Here is a 27,491-nt window from a genome sequence, read left to right on the forward strand (position 1 = left end):
AATCCACTTCCCGGTAATAGATATATTAACCACCCTTAATTTTAAGTCTATTAAAAGGTTTAAATTAGGTAACTACAGGGCAAACTATGATTTTTAATTCACCAGCATAGAAGATAATTTTTATCTGTTACATCTAGCACCTCTCCCTCAGAGCTCTTGCAAAGAGGAGGCCTGGGGGTTGGGTAGGTCAAAGAGCTTAGGAAAAACTATTTTCCTTTCCCAGCAGTTTCTATATTGAGATTTTTACATGATCTTTCCATTCTGCTTAGCCTATTCTGAGCTCCAGGAATACTTATATATATAAGTAAAAATATTTAATTTTAAAATTTGAATAGAGCTCTTTCAAAAATTTTCATTTGTTAATTTGATATTACCATCCCAATATACAAAGATATACACTGAGATAAATAGACACAAATAAAGTTAGAGTTAGACAAAAATATAGCTCACTAATTTTTTTAACTTTTATTCTTTTACAAATGTTTACATTTGTTATTACAAAAATAGCATTTGAAAGATTTTTGAAAGCTATTTTTAATTAATCTGATGTGCACTGTGACCATGTAATTTTGCACAAATATTCTGTTCCTTTTTTCACCTTGTAACCAATTTTTTCCTAATGTTTTAAAATATAATTTATAATTTCCTTTACTTCAGAGCTTTGCTTGTTTTCCATTTTGATTTTGATAGACCTTGGATGAAAAACATTAATTCCAATATATACTCACTGAGGTCACTGAAGCCTCAGGGAAACTGGTTTTTCTCATAAATTGTTGCTTTACAGTAACATCAGCACTCAAGGTGGGAGCCCCTATCCTCAGTCCTCAGTTGCTGGACTGGAAGAGAGGACAACCAACCTGAGGTTCATTTTTTAGTGAGGAAGGAACCCCACTCTCAGCAATGCCCTGAGGCTTTGCTCCTTCTCCACCATGGGGAGGTCCAGAGATTGTCCAGGAGGAGGGGGGATCCTTGAGACTGTTTGCTGGAAAGTCAAGGACAATAAGTCTCTAGTTCAGAACAACAGCCCCTCAGGGCATTTATGAGGTGAGCTCACTCATAGCCAGCTCATTAGGCCTCTGAAATGTAAGAAAAAGCATTTAAAAGTCCCTAGCCACCCCCTTTCCTAGGGTCAGTCCTGCTTGGGTATCTGGTCTGAGAACCAAAGCCAGATGCCCCCAAAACCTCTTAGGCTCTGGTGACACCTAGAGACATAAGGCTCCTGATCTACAGAACAGGGGGTTAGTGAACAGGGCTCTGATTCCAGGACACTGGCTCAGTGAGCAATCCATTCAACCAGGTCTAGTGGTGGGATGCTATCCAGATTGATAAATGCACTTAAATGTTCCCTAAGATAATGTGCAACTCTTAAATGGGGATGATATACATACTCCTACTCTTAAAAGAGGCTAGTCTTTTCCAGCCTCAATACATGGCCACAGAGTGGTTGAATGTGCTCTGTATGGAACTCTGAATTCCAGTTAAACCTGTGAAGGAGAAAGGAGCAGACAAAAGACCTCAATGCCAGAAAACACATGGCCATGTCTCCTTACAGGAATGAAGGAATACACTAATGAAGCTGGTTAGTAAGATAGGGACTCAATAGATGGATCTGGAACCTGGCAAGAAGGCCACATGGACATTAGTAACACCAAGATGGCTGCTGGAAGACCCCGCCCCGCCAAAATTCTGCCATTCAGAACAAAATTTCCTCTGGAAACCAGGAGAAGCCACAGGTATTCCCCAAGGACTTTATCATTGGGACCATCTGAGGGATTGATGGGTGAGGTAATTAATCAAAACAGCAGGAACTTCTCCCCAGCCATTAGCAAAAGGGTCAAATTATTAACGGTTCAAAAGCAGGCACAAGTCCTGAACTCACTCTCTTGCCTTTGGACCCTGCTCTTGCCTTCACCATTTCCCAGTGTCAGTCCTGGTGCTGGTCTGTGTGCCTGTTCCTGCCCTCTGTGCCCTGTTCTCACCATTTTTCTTCTGCCATGATGTCCATGCAAGTAAAATCTGGGCATTTATAATCTTTAATGGGTAACTGTAGTCTGTAAATCAGCCCGCTTTATCACTTTTCAGCCCCTTCCTCTCTATCAGGGACCTATGATCTGTTATTTTCTCACATTTCTCTTCCCTCCCTACCTTAATAAATTACTGGTCTAACTCACCGAATGTGCTCTTGAAATTCATTTCTGCAGCATAGTCAAGAAGAATCTAGACAAAATCCAGTAATGTATTTGTTGAGCCACAGCCAGGAGGTTATTGGTGAGTAAAACTGGCCTACAGCCTGTTTAATGCTTTTCTTTATTTCTCCATTTTAAATGGCCTATGAGCCCCCACAGGAAGTAATCACGGGAAGGAAGTGGTCAGGACACGGGAACTTTCTACATCCATGCAGCACAACCAGGCTTAAGACATCTGACCCCAGCAGGGAGGGTTGGGATGCAGAGCAGGGCCTTACTGTGCCACTCTTTCAAGCCCTTTTAGCAGCCATCAGCTCTACCCTTGCGACTGGTGACCATTGTTCTCCTCCCTCTCCCCAAGAGGGTGCATGGCAGTGATGGAGAGCCTGAGAGCCAGAGGTTTCACAGGATCATACCTTTGTAGACCCGACTTTCTAGGAAGGTGGTGGGCAGGGTCAAAGATGGATGTCACAGGAATTCCCCTTCCCTAGGCACTCACAGGCCAGGATACCCTTGCATAATTTTTACCCATGTTTTTACTTTCCAACTTTTTTTTTTTAATTTTTATTTAATAGTCTTTTTTTCAAAGATACACAGATCACAAAAAATGTTACATTATAAAATATGATGTTCCCATATACCCCACTCCCCACCTCTCACCCCCCACTTCTCCCAAGTCAACATCCTCTTTCATCATGGTGATACATTCATTGCATTTGGTGAATACATTTTGGAGCACTGCTGCATCACATGGATTTTAGTTTACATTGTAGTTTACCACTCTCCACCAGTCCATCCAATGGGTTATGGCAGGATATATAATTTCCTGCATCTGTCCCTGCAATATCATTCAGGACAGTTCCAAGTCCCCAAAATACCTCCACATCACACCTCTTCTTCCTTCAACAACTCTCATGGCCACTGTCTCAAATTTCTCATTATAGGTTCATGTCAAATTGCTCTGCAATGTCTTAAAACCTATAAAACTGAAAATGCCTTTGCTAGCAAGGAAGAGACTGCCTCAGGGCCCCAAGGCCTGTTAGCTAAAAATTGAGCTCTAATTACTTAATGACCTTTTGATGGCTGCTCTGTGAAACTATCAGATAGTTAAGTCGTAAGACTAGGATTGTGTCTAAGACCTCTGGAAGAATAGGAAGAAGCTTTTTGTCCCTTTTCCAAGGAGAAGTAATATTTGGTTTGGCAGCTTTAGGTTGAAATCTGTTCAACCCTGAGATCTATCTGGCCTGCCTCCCAAGTCCAGAAAGGCCCTGGAAACACCCAGTGGCAGGGTCTCTGATTTCCGGGGTGGCAGGAACCAGAGAGGTAACTCTGAATGTCTCCCAAGACTTGAAGGCTTGGGTGCTTTAATTGAGAGAGCAGTCAAACATCCCCTGAGGTTTCAGGCACTTCTGTTTGGGTAACGGTGCAGTCAGTCTTGGACCCTGAAATGTTAAGGGTGCTGAGAACCAGAGCAGTAAACTCTGAATGGTCCCCATTCCTTGGGCCTTCCATTCTGTGGGCAGCCAAATATCCCCTGAGACTTATCTCAGGAGATTTGATTTGGGGTAAATGCTCAGAATGCCTCCCACAAATTCAGCTTGGGTGCACTGGTCTGATCTCTGTAATTTACTAAGACATTTCCCAGGAACTAGGTCACTCACAGGGATGCCTGTAGGCCAAGCTCTGAAAATTTAAATTCTCAGGATGCTGAGAATAGAGCATCAGTTCCAAATTATGTGATGTGGTAAATGTTTCAGTCAGACTAGGATTCTGGGACACCAGATCAGTTGACTAAAAAGTGCTTCTTCATTCTTCCTAGAATAATGGGCACAGCCTCTAGCATAACAGCAAACTCCCCATAGGCATATCTTCTCAAGAATTAGGAAAATTTGCCTATTACTGGTCCACATGGCCATAGTATAGCCAAGAGCAGCCTCTCTATGAAACCCTGAATTCCAGTTAAGCCAGTGTAAGGAAAGAGGACAGATGTTCTGAGGCCCAGAAACCTTATGTCATGTCCCCTTAGAGAAATGAGAAACCACACCTCAAATGTCCATTAAACTTGGTTGTGCTTATAAAAGGTGTGAATAGAGATCAAGATCCAGACCAGTTACTAAACCTCTCCTAGAAAATAAGAAAAATCATGTGCCATCAATTAAAATAAAAAAGTCCCTAGAAATGTTAAAGGTATAAAATTCTCTCTTCTTTAAATGTTACTATTGTTTTGTGAGTGGATTTAATGTATAAATCACAAGTGGAATTGATTCAAATGATAGAAAAGCAGAGAAACTTGACAAAATTGTTACAAATAAAATTCTTGTATCTTAGTTAATAAGGGTACCCAATTCACTTAAAGTGAAAACTTACTAGAAACTGTACCTAAGAGTTAAGATCATTTATAGATGCCTTTATATAATGAAACAGAAAGATAATAACTGAATTTATAAATGGGTAGGTTTAGCATGAACCTACTATTGTAAGTGTAAATTCTAAACTGGCCTTACCTTTCTTTATGGCCGCTTTAAGCCTAGCCTCATCCCTTGCCTTTCTATATGGTTATTTAAATGCATAAAGTAAATTCCATTGGTTGCTAATTGTAATCTAAGGTAAATTAACCAGTCTATGTGGTTGTGGTCAATCATAAAGAGTTTGTAAAAGCATCTTCTAAACTGCAGCATTTAAATGGGTAGTTCCAAGAAACCATTATTAACTAGAAACCTAAATTGATATTAATGGCAGAAAGTAACTTCATAGCAAGGAAACCAATCTGGAAGTCACCTCATTGTGCATTTTCAAGTGGTGATAATGAAAAGTTACCTTGATTCCATTGGGAATCTTCAATGATCATTTTTTAAAAAATGGAAAAAGTAGTTTTTCCTGTACTACTAAAGAAAAATACTTGCTAATTAAAGTCTTCATGGTAAAATACTGTACCTATATCCTATTCTAGATATATCCCTGATGATTACAGTGATATCTTTTCTATTTTAGGTCATATGCAAAGGGACATTGGACATGACAAATGTCCTGGTAAACTTTATTTTCTAAATAGTTAATGAGCGTACCTATAAGATAAAGGAATGGCCACTTTGCCTGAAAGCAGTGGGGGCAACAGTCCTTTGAATTTAAAAAGCCACCAAATTGTTGGTGTATACTCAGGAGACCTGAATCTCTGGACTTTCCACATGACAGCCAGGCCCTGGGCATCAGCAGACTTGCAGCTTCTACCCTCTGGTTTGTTGGACTTATCCCTGGCCAGCTGACAGTGAGATGAAAAGGGTCAACCACCACACCAGGGAGCCAAGAGTGCCTACAGCTACAAGCAGGAGAACTGCATCCATCATCCATGTGGAATCTAAGGCCCCTCTTGATGTAGAGAGTGGACATAATCATCCCAAGGACCACAGGATGGAGGAATAGAGTATGGATTAGAGTGGACTTACTGGTGTTCTGCTGGGGAACTATTGTAATTAGTAAGAGAAAAAATTGTAATAGTGATGTAGAAAGGGTGACCACGGTGGCTGCTAATGGTAGGGAGATGGAAGAGATATGGTGTTGGAGCATTTTCAGGATTTGGAGTTGTCCTGGGTGGTGCTGCAGGGACGGATGCTGGACATTGTGTCCTGCCTTGGCCCACTGGGTGAACTGTGGGAGAGTGTGGACTACAATGTGGACCACAGGTGCTCCAGAATGTATTTGCCAGGTGCAGTGGATGTGCTGCGATGATGGAAGAGGTTATGTGGGAGGGGTGGGGTGGTTGGGATGGGGAGTATATGGGGGCCTCATATTTTTTTAACATTTAAAAGAAAATAAAGAAGAAAAAAAGCCACCAAATTAACTTGGGGGAAGGACCTCTCAGTCCTCACCCCACCAGATGGGAGAACACACTTAACCCAGGTCTCCCTCCTAACCCTTATTCCAGAACCTATACCACTCACACTCTGGGGAGGACTGGCATATCCACATTCCATCTTACCAGGGTTAAGCATTTTCCTTCCAGAAAGGAAACAGCAAATGAGGTGACTAAGTCCCACTTCATCTTATACCCTTTGAGATGACCCATGGGCAATCTTTCTTCACCCTAGACCTGGAAACCAGGTTCTCATCAAAACATGGTAAGAAAATAAGCCTCATTCTCAATTAGAGCCAAAATGTAAGGAACTTTACTCTGTAGGTCTGATCATTCCCACAACTATTAAAGTTAAAGGAATTTCCAGCTCTGTACACTAATCCTGAGTGAAACCAGTTGCCCAAGGAAGTACCAGCTTACCAGAAGCACCTGATGGGATGTAGGAATGCCAGTCATTAGATGGCCTGAAATACCTCTTCAAGAGAAAACGCTAAGTAGCATCTATGTCAAAGTCAGCTGTTCCCTCTAACTCTAGCCCAAATGCCCATTGCTAGGGGGAGAACAAACCAGACACCCCTTTAAGAAATCTTGCCTGTTTTCACTTCCTGTAATTTCTCCCTATATTACAACTAAAAGGGCAATGCCTCTTCTCATTCATCTCCTCTACCACAGGAAATGGGATTAGCTATTTATATCAAGCCCTGTTATCTATTTAAATCCCTCTCTAGAGCTAACTAACAGTATGAAATTACTAAAGGAAAAATACTGTTTTCCACCAACTTCAGAAAAATGCAGCCTTTGCAGGCAACTGGCCTTTTCTACTTTGTGGTACAGTATCCTCTCAGTGGGACCATATGTTTTCAAAATTCTAATCAAGTCTATTGCTTCCAGAATCAACATCTTTTTAGTCATATGAGGACTTCTTCCAGCTTCACACATGATGCCAGATCTGTCTTCTTGCAACCAAGATAAAACAGCCAGAGGGTTTTACACCTTGTCAGGTAGGGTCTACTGCCCCAAATCAGCATGAAGTAGCTGCAGAAGAAAGACCATCTCCCTTCAGCGCCCCTTTAAGAATAAAGGTGTAAACTTTCTGAGGGGGGAATGAGCTGGCTAGTAAGATAGGGAATCAAAAGATGGATCTGGAACTGGCAAGAAGTCCACATGGACATCAGTAACCCCAGGATGGCTGCTTGAAGACCCTCCACAAGATTCTGCCATTCAGAACAAGATTTCCTCTGGAAGCCAAGACAAGCCAAGGATATTCCCCAAGGACTTTATCATTATGCCCTCCTAGGAGATTGATGGGTGGGGTAATCAATCAAAACAGCCAATAGCTGGAACCCCTCTCTTGCCATTAGCAAGGAGGTGGAATAATAATAATAGTTCAAAAAGCAGGTGCATTGATTGCTTGAACTCACTCTCTTGCCTTTGGACCCCCACTCTTGCCTTTACCATGTCCCAGTACCAGTCCACGTGCCTATTCCTGTCCTCTGGCCCTGCTCTTGCAGTTTTTCCCCTGCCATTATGGCCATGCAAGTAAAACCTGGGCATTTATAACCTACAATGGGGAATTGTAGTTTGTAAATCATCCTGTTTTTTTTTTGTTTTTTTTTTAATTTTTTTATTTTTTATTGACTTTGTAATAATATTACATTAAAAATATATATGTGAGGTCCCATTCAACCCCACCCCCCCACCCCCCCTCTCCCCCCCCCCCAACAACACTCGTTCCCATCATCATGACACATCCATTGGATTTGGTAAGTACATCTTTGGGCACCTCTGCACCTCATATACATTGGTTCACATCATGGCCCATACTCTCCTCTATTCCATCATGTAGGCCCTGTGAGGATTTACAATGTCCGGTGATTACCTCTGAAGCACCATCCAGGGCAGCTCCATGTCCTGAAGACGCCTCCACCTCTCATCTCTTCCTGCCTTTCCCCATACCCTTTGTCCATTATGTCCACTTTTCCCAATCCAATGCCACCTCTTCTATGTGGACACTGGATTGGTTGTGTCCATTGCACCTTTATGTCAAGAGGAGGCTCAGATTCCACCTGGATGCTGGATGCAATCCTCCCATTTTCAGTTGTAATCACTCTAGGCTCCATGGTGTGGTGGTTGTCCTTCTTCACCTCCATCTTAGCTGAGTGTGGTAAGTCCAATAAATCAGATTGTAGGTGCTGGAGTCTGTTGAGGCTCAGGATCTGGCTATCACATTGTCAGTCCAGAGATTCAAATCCCCTAAATATATCTTAAACCCCAACATTAACTGCACCTCCAGCACATTAGCATGAAAGTCTTATGAAGGGAGATCCCATCTGAGTCCAGATTCATCACACATAAACACCATTTCCAAAGAGGGGCCATCTGCCCTGGTAGTTAACCCCATCGGCCATGACCATAACTCCCATGGGTCTCTTTAGCCCTCAAAGGAACCAATATCTGGGGGTTGTATCTGCTTTATCTGTCTCTCTGACTCTGCTCAGTTGTGCATGAGGGCAAACCTTCTGCCAGCCTCCAGACTCTTTTTTAGAAACTCGTAGCCATATAAACTCATTTCTCCTTTCCATTTCCCCCTTACTTTAGGTCAAACAGCATTTTAAAGTCATGGTATTTTATGTAGACATGGATATTCTGCTTGTAAATCATCCTGTTTTATCAATTTTCAGCCCCTCCCTCTCTACCTGGGACGTTTGATCTGTTATATTCTCCCATTTCTCTTTCCTCCCTATGTTAATAAATTACTAGCCTAACTCACCTGATATGCTCTTGAAATTCATTTCTGCAGCATAGTCAAGAACCTAGACAAAATCTGGTAACACTAAGATTAAAAGGTTCCTGACTATCCCTAGCTCCCTGCCCATTTCCTTGTAATTCTCCAATTTCAAACTTTCCAGTGGGAAAAAAGCCTTTCACAGGGTCTTACTCCTTGCCAGGAAATCAGGAAATAACTAATGGCATCCGCCCCTCAGGGAAATCCCAAGTTGTGTCTCATCTGTGGCAGGGCCTCTCTAGACCACTTAGCTCTGTACTTACCAGTTGCCCAGGGATTTCCCTGGAGGACCTAAACTGAAAGGTCCTGCATGAGGTTTTTGCCATGGACAGACCCAGAAGTTTTGTTGTCTAGTTGATTCTAAAGTCAAGTCTTTCCCTAAGGAAAGTAAGTGTAAAATTCTCTTTTCTGTTCTAATCTGTGCTTGCTTTGACTTTGTTAGTATGCTCAAGCTAGGAACTCATAAATCAGATTTGGGGTTAGCCTGTTACAAATCGGATAACAGTGGAAAAATGAGTATTAGAACACCAATACTGTCTTGCAATTGAAAATGATGTGTAAGTCCCAAGTAGAATTAGTGCAATTTTGAGAAAAGCAGAAAACTTAGCAAAGTTATTATTAAAAGTCTTTTAGTTGCTTAGTTAATAAACAGAAGTACACAAATTGCTTTTCTTAAATTTTACTATTTTTTAAAGATTTATTTTTTATATATATTTCTCTCTCTTTCCCTCCCACCCCAGTTTGTGTCTGCTTGTATTCTTGTCAGTGGCACCAGGCGTCTGTGTATTTCTGTTGCATCACCTTGCTCCATCAGCTCTTTGTGTGAGCAGTGCCAGTCCTGGACAGGCTGTACATTTTTTGTGCTGGGCGGTTCTCCTTATAGGGTTCACTCCTTGTGTGTGGGGCTCCCCTATGTGGGAGACACCCCTGCATGGCATGGCAGTCCTTGCATGCATCAGCACTGCACGTGGGCCAGCTCATCACACCAGTTCAGGAGGCCCTGGGTTTGAACACGGGACCTTCCATGTGGTAGGCAGATGCTCTATCTGTTAAGCCAAATCCAATTCCCCAAACTGCTTTTATTAGAAGTTTCCTATTATAAAGTTCACAGTTTATGATTAACAGCCTGTGACACAAAGACAAAACCCCATCCAGGGGCCACATGACTGATAGAGAAAACCACAACCTAGGTGTGTGCAAATGCAACCATCCATCTCCTCACAAGAACAAAGAAACCACAGGATGACTGAACAGGGAGAGATAAGAATCTCAACTCCCTCCTAACCAAAACTCCTTCAACCCCTCTTACAGTCCAAGAATACATCACTTCCTAGCCCACTACCCTAGTAACCGTTTAAGAGAAAGAATTTGCTTTTGCAACCCCGCATTGGCCCCAGGCTATACTCAGTCCCTAAACCCCTCCCCTCAAACAATTTCCCATCTTTTAGAATACTGTATAAATTTCTAATCATCCTTTCCAAGAATGGGCTGAAGTCTAATCTTCAGACTCCTTCCACTGGGAGAGCTTCTCAATAAACCTGCCTGCCTGCAACTGTCGGTCTCCATGTCCCAGTGAGTGCCTTTTCTCTAACAGATTTAAAGGAGAAACTTACTAAAAACTGCAACCAAGAGTTAAGATCATTATATAGATGCCTTTACATTATAAAACAGCAGAAGGATAATTTAAAAATTGTTGTAACTGGATGGATTTAGCCTAAAATTTCAACTATTGTAAGGAAAATCTTTGACTAATTTACTTCTGTTTATGGTTACTTCAGGCCTAACTTGTGTTTGCTATAATGGTAATTATTAACTAAGCTTACCTTGGATTATGGTTATTTTGTGACAAGTTTTACCTAGCCCTTAGACTTCAACTATTATGATAGTAATTATAAACTGAGTTTGCCTTTGCTTATGCTGACTTTAGGTCTAGCCTCACCCTTGCCTTTGCTTATGGTTATTTCACGGACATCTTCTGCTCCTTGTGGCTCAGGAGAAAGCAAACTTGACACTCCTGTCTCCTGCCCTTCCCCTGATATCAGTGACCCTACCTACTTTCTCTTGTGACTCCAGGTGTTTGCAGTCTGGTGGAATTCTCTACATTCAGGGTTGAAGTCCACTCATACAGTCCAGTGGCCAATGACTAGGAGTGGGGGCCCCCAACTAGAGTGTTCTTAAAAAGCAATTCATGAGAGAAATTTGTTTCCCTGAGGTTTCAATAACCTCCGTGAGTATACACTGGAATTAATCTTCTAATCCAATATCTTGCAAAATGGGAAATAACCAAAGCTCTGAAGTAAAGAATTTTTTAAACTAGAAATATTATCAATGTATGCTTGTATATGCTTTAACAGTACATTCAGTTTGAATTTTAACAAAGCTTACTATTTTAATAATGTTAAATATTTTCTGACATTATTAAATTATCTGCTAACAGAAAATATTTTTTCCTTTATGAACATTTAGATGCACTGCTGTGTTGTGGGAAACTGGCTTACCTGTTCCTTATTGTAAATGTTACACCTGTTCTGTAGATGTTGCAGTTGTTCCCTATTATTGTAGATGATGCTGCAGTTCTAATAGCAAATAGCTGCTTAGTAGTTTCCAATAAATACGAGGAAACTAGGATCAAAGCTCTCAGTTCCAGAAGCTGTTAAGTCCCCTGGTCCCATCTTTATCTCCTCTCTTGTGTCTCTCTCTCTGTCTTTTTCTTTACGTTCTGCATTGCCTTCCCTTTGAGTCAACCTATCACTGAGCTGATCACAGCAACTGGCATCCAGCGTGGGGCGTGAAGGGAAGAAGGATCACAGCAACTGGGGCAGGACCAGGGACCTGAAAGGAAGAAGAATCACCTCGAGTGAATCTAAAGTTGGTGTAATGATGCAGAGCCCTGAGTGGTTTGGAACGCCTTCAAAATCCTCGAGGGTTTGCTTATATTTCCCCAGGAGATGGAGAACATCTCGGGTGAGTACCAGCTCATCAGATAAAGTTATACCAAGAACACCAAGAGATGACAAAATTTTCCTGTGGAAACCAGAACCTCTAGTAATGCAGATGGAGAAATGGAAGCTGGAAACTGCAGGACTGGGTCTCATTCCAAAGACCAAAATTGCTTTACATCAAAGTATCTAAAACTTGCTCAAGCACAACATCATAAATCAAGTATGACTTGGGGACAGAAAGAGATTAAGAAGGAAATTGAGAAGAGGAAAACTGGAAAAGAACTGTTGAATTATAAAAGGAAGCAATGAAGAAATTCTAGATTAATAGATTTGGAACTGCTTTTGTATTTCTGTTCAGTGTCAGTGTGTGTGTTATAATTGTTTCAGTGTGTGTGAAAAAAGAGAAAGAAAAAAACGGTGGCTACACAGAGAAGGGCGAGTGCCCAGAGCAGGGTGGGAGCCCACAACAGGGAGAGTGCCCAGAAAGAAAGAGAAGAAAGAGAAAGAAAGGAAGGAAAAAAGAAAGAAAAGTTAAGCCAATATTGAAAAGGGTAAAAAGTTTGTGGGAATGCTAACTGACATGTAATAAGGTGTACTTTGTCTTAAAATGGTTTTATAAAATCAGAAATGGCAGAACTAGTAAGGATAAAATGGAAGATATAAAAGTTATGCAAATATTGAAAATGGTAAAAAGTTTGTGGGAATGTTAAGTAAAATTTAATAAAGTGTACTGTGTCCTAAAATAAAATGGTTAGTTTTATAAAATTAGAAATGGATATACGTGGGACAGAACTAGTATATATATAGCAATTGTGAAAGTATTGTGGTAGCATTCAGTGAGATGTGTTTTGTCAAAGTAAGATGAACCTGAATGAATACAAAAAGTACAATAACTGTGTGAAAAGGTCAGCAATGGACTTTTGCAGTTCTTCCTCAAGGCTTTCTGCCCTGGTCTAATCGCAATGAATCTGGCTGCATAGAAGAAACCTGTGGCAGCGACCCAACAAAGAAACATCAGAGACAATTATATATTAAAGGCCTGGAATAGACAAACAATTGGGACAAACTGTAAGGCACCTGCTACTCTATCAAATTATTAAATGTTGTTTGGTTGGGTAAGACAAAACTATACTCTCTGCTATAATTGATAAATACAATGTTTTCTCATATTAATGGAGTTTGTAATGACTTAGCCTGTGAGTTGGATGTAGCCAGCAGTAATATCGAGTACTGGCCTATATAGCCTTGTCGGCTGGGAATTTTAAGCCCATGAGAAATGAAAGTCTATTCATTAAATGTCTGCTAGTTGGAAGTCTAATTGTTTGTTGTTGCAGTTATGGATTATGCATAAAATGCTTGAATACTAATCAGAACTTTAATATAACATTGTGTACTTAAGTGATATATATTTATGTACCTTGTTGAATATATAAATCACTTGATTTAAGTTTGAACAATCCTGGGACTGAATGTATTGAGAAAAAAATTTAATGAGTATGGTTCAAACCCAAAAATGAAAATATGCAGGAAGCTTTGTTAATCGGTGAAAAGTCATTTGCATAGACTTTGCAAAAACAAAAAGGGGGAAATGTGGGAAACTGGCCTACCTGTTCCTTATAGTAAATGTTACACCTGTTCTGTAGATGTTGCAGTTGTTCCCTATTATTGTAGATGATGCTGCAGTTCTAATAGCAAACAGCTGCTTAGTAGTTTCCAATAAATACGAGGTGGAAACTAGGGTCGAGGCTCTCAGTTCCAGAAGCTGTGAGTCCCCTGGTCCCATCTTTATCTACTCTCTTGTGTCTCTCTCTCTCTTTTATTTAAGTTCTGCATCGCCTTCCCTTCGAGCCAACCTATAGCTGAGCTGATCACAGCATTACTGTAATCAGAGTTATATCCTATATTTTAATGAACCAGGCCTATTGAATATAATTAAGCAGTACGCAATGATTTCTATTAGAATATCCAGTTTGTAACATATGGTTCTATAATCCATCCCTTAGATGAGCGGTTCCCATAAATATGGATCTTTATGAAAAAGAAGGCAATGTCCCATCCTTCAAATAAACCAAAAAAATATTGCAACTTCTAGCAAGCATTAGCAGACCAATATGCTTATTTTCTTTTGCTTTTTAATACTCAATACATATAAAAGAACAAGCAATGGTAGCAACCTGGTAAACTTAATACTGAATGGACCATGGATTTTAGTGCACAAATTAAAAACTGTCAGTAACAGAAAACCACGACATTAAGGGAGCAAATAGAATAAAGCAAAACAAGAACAAAAGAACAAAATCTAAAGCATTTATAGATAATATGTCTCAGTCATTTTCACTTATTTCTTTTTAAGGTAAGCCAATTAATGAAAGAAATTGAGGGTAGTAACCTGCTTCTCTGTCACACTGTTTTATTTTTCATTTCAATCTTCCTAGAGAAGGCTTGACACCGAGGTCTTTTGAAAAGGTTTGCAAGGTAGAAGTCATCCTCTATGATCTCACTTTGCCTAGTACTTATTACCTCTCCAGTTAGTAGCAATCATACGAGTTGATTACAAAATTATTCAGATTTATATTGAAAAATAGAAATTATTTCTGCAGAGAAATCAGGCAATGTATTTCCATTTTAGGTATAGGTATTTATATACACATACATATTTTTCATTTTTAAATTCAGTCTACTGAAATAATTACATTTCATAACTTTTGTATCATGCATTTTAGGTAATCAATTGTTCCATCTTCATGGTTTTATTAAATAGCCCTATGTGTTTTCAGCCTAGTTTCTGTTGCATGATTAAAATGTAATGTATGTGTAACCTACCAACCACCATAGTATACACATAAAGTTTCTGTAGATGAGCACATTGACCTACCTAGCTTGATCTTAACCATACCTGTTACTTTTTGCAAAGAAAAATGTATGACATAAACATGTAATGCTTCACTTGATCTATTTTCTTTATCACCATGAGAATTAGAGACCCCAGGAATATTATATATCTTGATGTTAACAAGAGAACACTAAAGAAACTCCCCAGCCCAATCACAAAGAGCTCAACTTAATGATTCCTTGTTTCAAACCTGTATAAAAGTTATTAAAAAAAACCCTCACCAGGGAGACTAGTTTGATATTGGTTAGATCTTCTGTCTTCCACTCACCCAGAAGGCCACTATTCTTTCCTAGCTTTGTTCAGTGTGTCATTATGCTGTTACAAATATTGAGCCCACAGATCCTTCTGGATCACTGTCATTTCCAGGCAATATTTTTCAAGAAAGTGATTCCTTTTTATAATAAATGTGTATATGCTGGAACACAACTATGAGCTAAGCCTGTCCAAAAGCATAGTCATACTGGCAAATAAAACAAACAGTCTGGCTCTATTGGGTTTAAGAGACAATTTTAAAAAAATAATTTAAAGTAAAAAATACAAGGTTATTTGTTACATGATTTGATTTATTTTATTTTTGGGGATAGAAAATCTCTTACAGAAATACCAATATTTTGAATGAAGAATATCACCAAAGTTTCTTTATTGAGCAAGTGGGTGACAGGTAATTTCATTCATTGTGGTTTGGATTATTATAAAAGAGCAAGATTTTCAAAAGTTGATGAGTCCATCCAAGTTACTGTTGATAAAACAATGAGAATCTCAGGGCAGAATATATTTTCAGGTCTGGGACTCAGAAGTGATATTTGCTCAGGAACATGTAAGTTCTATAACCATAGATAATAAATGAGTCAAAGGAATGGAATATATTGCCAAGGTAGAAAGATAGAAAAAAAGGAAGGACTGGGACTGGTTTTTGATGAGTTTCAACATTTAATACTTCAGAACTAGCTTGAAAATATGTAATGTGGGGTCAGAAAATATCCAAGAGAGTGTTGTGACCTAGGAGACTAGCACAGAAATGGATGGTAGAAAGAAGAAATCAGGGAATTTGTTGAGGAATCTTGTAAGGGGAAAGTCATATCAGAGTGTACTGATGTGTGAGCAGGAGGTGAAGATAAACCCACTAATTGCAGCTCATTGAAAAAGATCAGCCTTGAGTGGAAAGAGAAATGAATAATTGGAGAAGTAAAAATCACATACCAATAAAATTTAAATATTTTAAGAAAGTTCTTTGATAGAATCAATATACGAAAATCGACAGTATTTATAAATACTGTATTTATAAAGTATTTATAAAGGCCAGGTCACATCTCATAGTTTGGAGAACTCCCAAGAAAACAAAAAGTAAGAGGAGACCTGGAGATCTAGTTAATTCTGAGGCAAGTTCCACAGAGAAGTCACACTTTGTTCTTCTCCCAAAGCTCTGCGGAATTCAGCTTATTTATCTATGGCAAAATGCAACCTCTATTTGTATTTGCTTTGTATAAAGAAAACATTTAATAAATCCAATGAGTGATCCATTCCAGAAGCCACCTCTAATTTAATCAGGTTTTCATTCAATGGGATACATTCTGTTAACCTTGATTGGATTTACAAGGTAATTAAGAAGTTGAAATCCTCTTTGATGTTGGAAAATAAAGAGGTAAGTCCACTGCGAAGGATGCTACTTTATTAATTAATCCAATAAATACTTACAGTTCATTCTTTGTAACAGGAGATATTAAAAGTCATAGAGATATAACAGGGAATCAGATACACTGGTTCTAAATGGACAAAGAGCTTGAATTTTCTAGAGAAAGATTGGGATTAAAAATAAAGTGAAGTGTTCTGTCAAAATGGTGTCAAAGTAGGCAGGCAGGGATCAGCTCTCTCACAGCAACAACAAAGAAAGAGCCAAAAGCTGTCTGAGGGTCCTGCTTTGTGCGTCAGCAGACCAGGACAGTGCTATACAACATTCAGAAGGGTAAATAAGGGATGGAGAGAAGCAGCAGAAATAACAAACATGAGTTACCATGCCCTGTTGTGGGTGGGAGGGGTTCCCCTCCCCTCCCCTGCCCCAATATATTATGCTGGGGTAAAACCCCTGGCTCATTGCAGGCAACTAAGGGGGGAACAGACATCTTCCTTCCTGGCAGCTGTTTCAAGGGAAAGGGGAGGGGAGGTTGGGGTGATTTTCTTAAGTGATTTCTGCCAGCAGAGGCCACTTTGAATCTCTAATCTGAAGACTCAGCAGAGGAATACAGGAAAGCAGAGACTGAAACACCTCTGTGGATAGGTGTGCTCACTTGTGCCAACTGCTGGCTCTACTAGAAATTGTATGTACAAATACTGTTCACAATCTCTGTATCTAACCCCTGGGAGAAAAGTTGCTCTTCACTAGTGTGTTGCTAGCCTGATAATGAATATATAAACTGGGTAATTTTAGAAGCCCAATGCACTACTCATTGTGCAAAAGAGTGAGCTGGGCAATTTTAAAGACTAAGAATAAGTTGAATCAAATATCAAAGATGAGGGAAGCGGATGTGGCTCAACTGAAAGAGCATAAGCCTACCATATAGGAAAAAAGCAAAGCAGCACATACAAGGGAAACTCATGATTATGTGCCAACCTCTCATCAGAAAACATAGAGAAGAAAGTGGTATGGTGTATTTAAAGTACTGAAGAGAAAAACTGCCAGCCAAGAATTTTGTATTCAGCAAAGTTTTCCTTCAGAAATAAGGGTTAGTTCAAATTCTTTACAAACAAAAACTGATAAATATGTTACCAAGAGACCATATTTATAAGAGATACTAAAGGGGGTGCTGCAGCTTGAAAGGAAAAAGCAAGGGTAAGAGATTTGGAAAAAAGTTTAGAAATGAAGATTATCAGGAAGGGTAAACTAAAAGATAAGAAGACAGACCATAGAATGATATGAAAACAAAAAAGCTGAAATACAAAATAGATAAAGGAAGTAATGCCTTTGCAGTAATAATACTGAAAGTTAAAGGACTGAACTCACCAATCAAAAAACATAGACTTATAGAATGGATTAAAAAATATGTAAGCCATCTATATGCTGTCTACAAGAGACCCACCTCAGACATAAGGACACAGCCAGGTTAAAAGTGAAAGGTTGTAAAATGGTATTCCATGAAAATAGTAACAAAAAAAAAAGTTGGAGTAGACAAGATAAATGTAAAATAACAACATTATATCATATGAACAATAATTACTCATTGCAACTGGCAAATTATCCCTGTGAGCAGTATTTTGTAATTTTTTTTTCATACAAAATAAACACTTGTTTTTAATTAAGGAGGACTGAAGGAGAGATATATTTTTGGAAAATTCATTGTTCTTTAACCCTTTTTTTGAGACATAAACATTCTGTACATGTTTATTCTACTTCAAATAACAAAACCTATGAAGTTCTATGTTTTAATGTACAGGGATATACTTTGCAATATAAAATATCATTTATAGAAATTTCTATCAAGCAGACCTAGAGAAATACACTTGATTTTTACATTTGTGTAATTAAATTCAAAAAGTTTGTTTTATATGTAAAAAAAAACTACACATCCTATTATTTGATGAAACATGTTCCAACTTTGATGTAGTTCAACCTATGACCTTCAGTCTGCAAGGTCAGCAACACCCATTGCTAAGTTCTCGATGTTCTTTGTAGTAGTTTGATATTATTGAGGAATTCCAAAATGAAATATTGGATTATGTTTGTGAACTGATCTTTTCCTCTGGGTATATTAGATTATACTGGAGTCACAGGTTTACTTGATTAAGTAATTATGTAAATCTCTTGTGCCAGTAGGGCATTGAGTCCCCACCCTTTGGTATTTGGGGACTCACAGATAAAATGAATGGTAAAGGAGAGAGTTAAGGGTTTTTGATGTTGGAGTTTGATGCTGAAGCCTTAAGCTGGAGCCCTGGGAAATAAGCTCACAGAAGAAAGAGAATCCAGCCACAGAAAGAGAGGAACACTGAGAAAGAAGCAAGCCCTGGGAAGAAAGGAACCTTGAACCAGAGAGAATCAAGACCCTGGAAGGGAGGAACCCAGGAAACCTGAACCCTTGCAGACATCAGCAGACATCTTGTTCCAACACATGAAAATAGACTTTCGTGAGGGGATTAACTTAACCGTTATGGTCTGGTATCTGTAGGCTCCTACCCCAAATAAATACCCGCAGATTTCTGGTATTTTGCATCAGTACCCCTTCAGCTGACTAATAAAGAATTTGGTACTACGGAGTGGGGAAGTGCTTGTGCACTTACCAAAATACTGTAACAGTTTTATAAATGGTTGAAAGCTATTTTTTGGAGGAATTGTGAGGTGCTTGATGGAAAAGGCTTAGAACACTCTGAAGAGACTATTGATAAAAATATGGACACTAAAGAGACTTTTTTTGATGCCTTAGAAGGAAATGATGAAACTATTATTGGAAACTGGAAGAAAGGCAATCTGTGTTTTAAAGTTGCAGAGAACTTAGCAAGATTAACTAATGGTGTTTTATGGAAGAAAGAATTTGAAAATGGTGAGCCTGGTCATTTACCTGAAGAAATTTCCAAAGTAAATCCAGAGAATGTGGCTTGGCTGCTGCTTGCAACTTATAGCAAAATGCTAGATGAGAGAGACATACAACTGAACTGTCATGCAAAAAGAAAACAAAACTAATTCTGGAAATTCCAAGCCTCTGGAAATCAAGCTTCCAGAAAAAAGTGCCCCATTGTAGGACTTAACTAATCTTAGAACTTGTAAATAAGGATTGAAGATGCAAGACTTGTGGAAAGTCTGTCTGTTGGCTTGGACCCCTGCTTCCTGCATGCTAAACCAACAGGCTTTTGAGAGAGCTGTATGAACAAAACTACTGTCAGCCTGGAATAAAAGGGATATGAACAGGAGAAATTGAAGTGGAAATTACTTCAAGAGGAAAACCATGGAAACTGAGATCTGGAATTAAGACATCACCTTGGGCCAAGAGAAGAACCTACCTACGTGCACAGAGAAGGTGAGTTTGCCCTGGCAATTGAAGAGGGTGGATGTTTCTGCCTGATGTTCTGGGAGAGTTTTGCTGCTCCAGGGTACAGAGAGGGTGGAGCACATTCCCCAAAGATTAGGGCAGTTAAGTTTGGCACCACACAGGTCTGAGATGGGTAGACCTGTCCCCCAAATGTTAGGGAAGGCCAGGTGGTCAACTTGTTGCTCTGAGAGGGTTGAGCCTGTATGCCAAAGGCTAGGGGGAATGTTGTCTTCACATCACTGTACAAGAGGGGTTAAGACTCTAACCCAAAAATTGGGGTAAGGTGTGGCAATCACCCCAATACACTTGGAGGGAGAGTTCTGGAATTTGGTCAATATCCAGATGCCTGATGAGGGTGGAACCAAGAAAATGGCCATTGGGCAAGCCTATGAAAAGGATGGGTTTCCTTAAGGCACCAAGGAGAAGATACCATCTTCTTAAGAATGACTTCTCAGACTTTAAAATTGAACAGAGGATTCCCTATAGGTCTACTGAACTGTAGAGAAACTGTGCCTCATGTTTTCCTTCCAATTTCTCCTTATTGTAATGAAAATATTTTCCATTTGTCCATTTGTGTATTGGAAGCAGATGAATTGTTTTGTAAGTTTCACAAGACAAACTGTATTTCTTTACATTGATTGTGATATGCTCAAGTACTTGCACTGTAACTGATTTAAGACTTTTTTGAATTTTGTAATGTCTTTTTGGAATTCAGAGGTTGGAGTGTTAGCAGTTTGATATTATTGATGAATTCTGAAAAGAAATTTTGGATTATGTTTGCAAACTTATCTTTTCCTCTGGGCATATTAGATTATATTGGATTCACAGGTTTACTTGACTAAGTAATTATATAAACCTCTTGTGCCAGTTGGGCATTGAGCCTCCACTCTTTGGTGAGTGGGGACTCACATATAAAGGGCATGGCAAAGGACAGAGTTAAGGATTCTTAAAATTGGAGCTTTGATGTTGGAGTTTGATGATGAAACCTTAAGTTGGAGCCCTGGGAAGTAAGCACACAGAGGAAAGAGAAGCAAGTCCTGGGAAGAAAGGAACCTTGAACCCTAAGAGAAGCAAGAACCTGGAAGAAAGGAACCCACTAAGATATCAGCAGCCATCTTGCTCTAACACATGAAAATGGACTTTGGTGAGGGAAGTAACTTATGCTTTATGGCCTGATATCTATAAGCGCCTACCCCTTTGTAAAAACCAACCAATTTCTGGTATTTTGCATCAGCATCCTTTGGCTGACTAATACATTCACATAACAGAAATTTGTGCTATAAAAGTGAAAAACTTAATCACCGGACATTGTAAATCCTCACAGGGCCTACATGATGGAATAGAGGAGAGTATGGGCCATGATGTGAACCAGTGTATATGAGGTGCAGAGGTGCCCAAAGATGTACTTACCAAATCCAATGGATGTGTCATGATGATGGGAACGAGTGTTGTTGGGGGGGCGGAGAGGGGGGGTGGGGGGGTGGGGTTGAATGGGACCTCACATATATATTTTTAATGTAATATTATTACAAAGTCAATAAAAAATAAAAAAATTAATAAAAAATAAAAATAAAAAAAAAAATAAATAAAACTGAAAAACTATAGTGATGTACAATGGAATACAATACAAAGGATAAACAAAATTCTCTAATTTTACATTTGTAAAAGTAATTTTATGAATATATGAAAAAATTATCATGTATATTTGTATAGTCAAATAAATTAGCAAGGTTTTCTCTATTTCACACCTCTAAAGTACTTGAAAGATATATGACAAGAAGCAGTATTTCATAATGAACACTTTCTACACAGCTTTTAGTTCTTGAATATCACTATTTTCCATCTCAGACTTCAAAGAGATATTGGTTTCATTTTCAGTGAAATCTTTAAATTTTTCATCTGACAAATATAAAAGTTTGAAGCTTAGTACACATTTCCTGGAATATAGGAAGGAAAACTTCTATAAACGAAATATTCCTGATTATCCAAATCAAAGAAACATACCCACCCACACACACAAATTATACTTAATTGGTTTATTTTCTCACTTTCTCTAGGCTGGTAAAATTTAAACATTTTTCAATAAATTTTCATTTAAAATGTGACTTTTCTGCACAAACAGATGTTGCTTTTAATCATGTTTTATGAAAAAAATTATAGGGGAATATATAAAAGCTGAGGAAAAACCAGAAAAAAATTTTTTTTTCCTGGTTGAAATTTGTAATTCAAATTTCCTTGTGACAAAAATAACTGCACTTACAAATTTTGTGTTTCTCAACATTCCAGATACAAAGCAGTAATACTGATCTCCCTTCATTCTGCCAGAAATGCACACAGCCCACCCATGTTCAAGAACACAGGGGGTGGCATAGGGTACTCATGGAAAGCATGTGAACCCTCAGAAAATTATGAGTTGGCAAATTGTTATCTTCTACAATTCATTACAATAAGATTTGAAGATTCCCAAAAAGGAATTTGATTATCTAGAAAGAATTATGGCCTAAATGGAATTCCAAAAACTGAACCAATAATTTATTTCATTCATAAAGATTACTATGTCCACTAAAGTTGTAATATAAAAATTAGAATTATATTAAAATTAATTTTCTATTATATTGAAATTATTATTTACATTTATAAGAGTTTGTTGTTATGCTACCTTTTGTAATTGATTATATTAAATCTAATCTGGTCTTGCATTTTCTTTTAAAATTTGTAATTTCGTTCAGTCTATTTTTCTATTTATTTGACAATTTTACAATAAAGGACTTTTTAACAGCTAAAAAAGAGCCACTCATTATATACTTTTGCTAAATCATATGTTATGTGAATATATCTTTTATTTAAGTTTTATTAACTGCTTAATAAAGAAATAAATAATTATGCAAGAATATCCAGAAACAGAAGCTATGTACAGCAGAAATTGAGAGGTGAGGAATTTTCTTTCCCTGTTTTATTACTATAATTACTGAAATAATGAAATTGCTTTAATAATGATGAAAGCGATGAAAGCACAACTATGTGATTACACTAAATACCATGGATTGTATACTTTGGAGAAATTCTATGCTTTATTAATATTTATCATTAAAATTGATTAATTTTTAAAAAGAGGGAAAAATCTTCCAAGAATAGGACAAAGACAAGGATCATTATGTGATAATTTAACTTCAATAACAATTGAATATTCCTTTCCCAAAGCAAATGACACTTGAATAAAGCTTGAAAAGTTACAGAATAAACACGTGACTAAAATTTTCCCAATATCCTCAGCTACATTTTTAAAATCATAGCCCATGTAAAGAAACATGAAGAAATCAAAACTCATGTTAGGAATCCAGGAGTTAATATAGTCAAACATATATTCACTGTATCATGAGACCCCTCTTCTGATGCACAGTTCTTTAAAGCTCACCTGGACTTTGATTTTGAAGAAATCTGATTCCTTTTCTCCATACTTTTCCTTGTTTCAGCTGGGAAAGCACATATGTTTTGCTGACTTGATATCCTGTTTGTATGTAAGAGTTAAACGGATTTTGATTTGTGATAGTAACATAACATGATCATGATATACATGGCAGGTTACCAAAGAATAAGGTAAGCAATGAAGGTAAGCAATGCAAAAATACCTTGAATTCAGATCATTGATAATATTTCAACAGAAATAGTAACTCATGACCTTTTACACATTTCAGTGAGGACCAGTGGTTGTTGCTACCCAAGTAGTAATATAAGGAGAGACTGCAGAATCATACATATTCAAAAAGGGAAGAAATCTATGTTTTCATAATGAGTGAATATTATGTTCAAAAACAATCCAATGAACATAAATTCCACCAGAATAATCTAAATTCTATGTGGAAAAGGATATATGCAATGCTTTTACTACTGTTTTCTGAATCACAGCATAGCCCTTGGAACAGAATACTTATTTCACCAAGGTCAATTACTTATCCATTCAAAAGGTATTCATTGAGTTCTCAGCACAACTCTGAGTGTTGGAACTTCAGATTCATGAAAGACATTACTTCCTTTTGGCCAGAAACCCCATCTTGCAGTATTTCACCAAACCCAGAAATACAAAGGGAAAGAGCAGAGAAACCCACTATATGTTTTCTAGGCCTTTTAGAAAACATGGGAGTTGTTCCTTTGGCCACAGAATTCTTGGTGGCTATAGAATTCTTTTAGATTCTATATGTGAATCTAAAAGAAAGATGATACCATAGACATAAAGGGTATAGGGCACTGTTCAAAAAGGAATGCCCCCCACCCCCACCCCACAAATGTTACCATGACAAAACTGGAAGAGTGTACAATGTTACACAGCATACTGTTGGTATAGTGGTAAACCAACTGGTTAAGGGCAAAATTCTTGCCAAGAGAATTAAAGTATGAATTGAGCATATCAAGCTCTTTAAGAACCAAGATAGCTTCCTAAAATGTGTGAAAAAAAATGATCAGAAAAAGAAGGAAGCTAAAGAGAAAGGTAACTGGGTCCAACTGAAGTACCAGCAATGCTCCACCCAGGGAAGCACACTTTGTAAGAACCAATGGAAAAGAACCTGAGCTCCTGGAGCCTATTCCCTATAATTCTTAGCATAAATGATGTAAAAATAAACAAATAAATAATGAAAGACTTGTGGAATTGCAAAAAAATAAATAAATAAAGACATTAAACTGTGGTCAAGAAGATTAAATTCTATTGGAAAGAACTAGATGTAAACAAAAAAAGGAAACTCATTTAGGCAGTTTTAATTTTTGTAACAATGTAAATCTAGCAAAATTATAGAATATAAGAATATAAGCAAAAAAGATTATATGATATGGAAAAGCTGATTTAGATATCTGAATAAATGAAAGATGATTTATGATAAATATATAGGTAGACAGTTTAGATAGATGCTAGATAAGCAAGTGATAGACACATAGAGATAGTACATAAATTTTGAGGGTCTCATCTACTGAAACCAGGTTATTGATGTTCTCAGTATCACTTCTCTGAACAGCTTTCTCTGGGTTGTACCTAACAGGTCCCACGCTTACTGGGTGAAGTCTACAGCCATGTCCTTGAAGGTCATTAACTCCTAAAATATCACAGAAATTTTTCATCACATAGGACTATCCTTACCAATGTCTTTTATGTGAAGTACAAAATAACAGCACTAAAGGAGAAACTGCATATATAAAACTCAAACTGTGCATGGTTTTCCAATAACATCATTATCAATGCTGAACTGCCAACTTCCTTTCAGATGCACTCACAGACACAAACATTCTGAACACATACTCCATTGTAAAGAAAAATCACATGATATGATCATATACGCCTGGAAATTTCCAAATAAATTTGTAATTCTGCCTTCTTGCTGCTGATTATAAAGCTTTCATTCAAGCATTCATAACTATGTCTATCATTCCCAACAATTTTAAGTAAATTTACACTTATTATAAGGCAAGCAATACCCGAGATATATCATTTTAAAAAATGAGTATGGTTACATTGTTCCCCTGTATAGATGAACTCATTTTCCTCTCATTTAAAAATTATTTAAGAATTTTGACAAATACAATAAGGTAATATGTGAATTGATTTCTATCTAAATTCAATTCATAGGTCTATTACTCATTAAAATGGCAGGGACGCTTGAAGAAATATCCAGAGTTCTACAAAACTGAATAGATTTGATACAGACCTCAGGATCAGTAAGGCCTACTTTCCTCAGTGCTCCATACCAGGGACTCGAGATAGTTGTACTGATACAAGGCCTGTACTGACCATGCCTGTTGCAGGATATTGGCCAATCTAAACTTTTTCTGGGGTCTACAAATTTTCATTATCTCACTTTTATCTTCATCTCATCTGTCTGTGAAAAGATTAAAAGAATCCTTTTCACTGCTGCTGCTCTCTCCAAATCTTTAAAATTTTCAAGAGACATAAATTGTATTCTCCCTATTATACAGCTCCTGATTCCACAGCCACAATGAAGGAAAAAAATAATTCCTACACATTGTATCCATTTATAGAATTTGAATAAATTTGAGAAACTTGAAGTTGGGAAATTTGAACAACAGTGATAAGGGAATTTTAGTTTTCTTTTTTAAAAACATTTCAAAATGTGGAAATACATTCCATCAAAACTTTCAGAAAATTAAAATTGGGGAAAATAAATAAATGGTTCTTCATTTCCCTTAATTTACTAATTCTCATGTGCTTCTGGCAAATATGCCTACCCCTACACCCAGTATCTTAAATGTGGGATTGACTAAATCCAGCGGCTGAAAACTCAGCTTCCCTTCTCACTGTAAACTTCTCCTGTTACTCATCTCTATCATTTCTATTCATCATCTGCCTAGGCCAATCTCAGGCATTAATATGATTCATGAATTTATTACTTATTCAATGAGGACATGAGGTGGGTGAGAAAAAGAAAACATTTATCATCATTTCAGAGAATACACAGCCTATATGGAAACTTGAACCAACTCTTGTAATAGTAGGAAGATTATTCACTGACCAGTCTCAAATTACAATAATTACTGAGTTTTGTATAAACTTAACTGAAGCTCAGATACTTGAATAGCTCCTGAATACACTTGAAATATCCACACCAATAGAAGAAATCATGCCCTCTGCTGGCAACAGTGGTGTAATTTCAGTTCAAGAATTCCTTCCTTATTGTGAGTGCACTGTCAATACCTTAGTTGGCTTCTATCTTCCTCTAGATTTTCACTCTCAGTCAGACACCCAGAAGGTGTGCAAAGCTAATAAGAGAGAAAGAAGACATAAGACTCAAGTTCTGACTATTATTTTCAGTCCCAGCTGTCATGCATGCCAAACCATTCACCTGGGAGTATCTCAAGCTCAATCAAGAAGATGAACATGAAGTGTGTTCCAAGGAAAATAAGGGAAGGGGTTTACTTTCCCAGGGTAAAGAGGCTGGAGGTTCTTTCTTTTCTGGCTAATAAAGATATCATTACCTTAATTTTACAGATAAGGACAAGAAAATCCATTAATTGTATTTATTAATTAACCCATGATGTTCAGAGAATTTTAATTCACCCCTGATTCCAAAATATAGGAATCCCTGACCAAAATTAAACCCTCAACAAAAGAGGAAGCAGTCTGGAATTTCTCAGTTCTAATTATTCTTGGTTTTTGTACTAGCATTGGTTCTCTCACATGCATTTCTGTCTTCTTGTCCCTCATTTCTTTCCTGCTCTACCATGATCCTGACCTTCTGGATACATTTGTCCTAAATCATCTTGGTTCTTCCATATGTGATGTCGAACAATGCAATCCCCTCAACACTACATCTCACCACAATGTATTTGGAAATCAACTAAGAAACTTAATAATATACATTATTATGGGGTTGATCAGAGCTAAGATTAACTTAGCCATTTGTACCTCACATCAAGGAAGAAGTTGACTATATTCAATTTGTTTGGAGAATTACATATTTTTAAATTCAGTCTTTTCAGTAACCCATCTAAGTGTTAATTTACCCATTTGACAAGTGTTCTAAATAGTGGTTCAGAGTTGAAGTAATATGGCAAACTTACATGGCCAAAAAAAGACACACCTAGAGTTTGAATTTTATCTTAATTTCAAATATCTTAAGGGTTACATACCACAACTAGGTATTACCTGGAATGTCTCCTCTCATTTCAAGAATCAGATCCTCACCCTGTTGTCAGAAATTCCTCTTCATATAGTTTGTTACAATTACACCTAATACAGATTCTCCTCTCACAAGGAAATCTCGTTTGCATTGCACCCACATCAAATAGCTTCTAACTCATGTAATATTTACTGCCAG

The 27,491-nt window shown here is 37.8% G+C and overlaps 1 protein-coding gene across 1 annotated transcript in view; it reads right to left on the minus strand.

Moving 5' to 3' along the window:
* The window catches only part of LOC105746989 (zinc finger protein 705F-like), a 100,167-nt gene extending 76,988 nt beyond the window's left edge, over nt 1-23,179 (minus strand). Inside the window, exon 1 of the mRNA XM_071215942.1 lies at nt 23,087-23,179. The gene's annotated coding sequence lies outside the window, so the exon portion shown is untranslated. The remainder of the gene's footprint in view (nt 1-23,086) is intronic.
* Between the last annotated feature and the right edge of the window lie 4,312 nt (nt 23,180-27,491).

The sequence above is a fragment of the Dasypus novemcinctus genome, chromosome 6 (genome assembly GCF_030445035.2).
Source record: "Dasypus novemcinctus isolate mDasNov1 chromosome 6, mDasNov1.1.hap2, whole genome shotgun sequence".
Classification (NCBI taxonomy): Eukaryota; Metazoa; Chordata; class Mammalia; order Cingulata; family Dasypodidae; genus Dasypus; species Dasypus novemcinctus.